Source organism: Halyomorpha halys, unplaced genomic scaffold, assembly GCF_000696795.3.
Source record: "Halyomorpha halys isolate HHAL.00 unplaced genomic scaffold, Hhal_1.1 Scaffold122.1, whole genome shotgun sequence".
Lineage (NCBI taxonomy): Eukaryota > Metazoa > Arthropoda > Insecta > Hemiptera > Pentatomidae > Halyomorpha > Halyomorpha halys.
The window spans coordinates 694,234-694,734 of record NW_027116215.1 but is presented as its reverse complement, the minus strand read 5'-3'; the positions used below and the strand labels follow the sequence as shown (position 1 = coordinate 694,734).

The 501-nt window shown below is 34.7% G+C and overlaps 1 protein-coding gene across 1 annotated transcript in view; it reads left to right on the top strand.

The window, feature by feature from the left end:
- Nucleotides 1-501, top strand: part of LOC106678088 (inositol hexakisphosphate kinase 1) — a 308,245-nt gene that overhangs the window by 28,956 nt on the left and 278,788 nt on the right. The gene's annotated exons all lie outside the window — the stretch shown is intronic.

Genomic DNA, 501 nt, shown 5'->3' with positions numbered 1-501 from the left:
TGCTTGGATCAGAACCGTATGGGTTCGAATACCACCTCGATAACTCAATATTTATTTCGCGGAGGTCCCGCCATTCCATCCCCACTTTAGGGCTTATAGGGAAGACTTAGGGCAAATAAAAAAAAAAGGAATTTTTGTATGTCCTATTAGAAATAGGTATATAAATTATATTTATTATTGTTTTTCTGTCAGGCATTTCTAAAATGGGCCTACGAAATGAATTTAGCTTCAGTTATTTCAGTAAGGTTTCCTAGTTTTTTGTTTGTGTTAAAATGCAACGACTATAACTGAAACCCGTGAGAAGCAACATCTGCTGTAAGGCTAAGCCAGAAGGGTCGTACTGGCTCAAGTCCAATGGAATATTCGTTTATATTTTGGACTCAGGAAGTTGGCTGTTAACATTACCTACCGATTGCTCATCGTAGTATTGATGAAATAGATTCTGCTTGTTATAATATATAATATAATTCATATTTTTATAATTATATTTATATGTGCCGA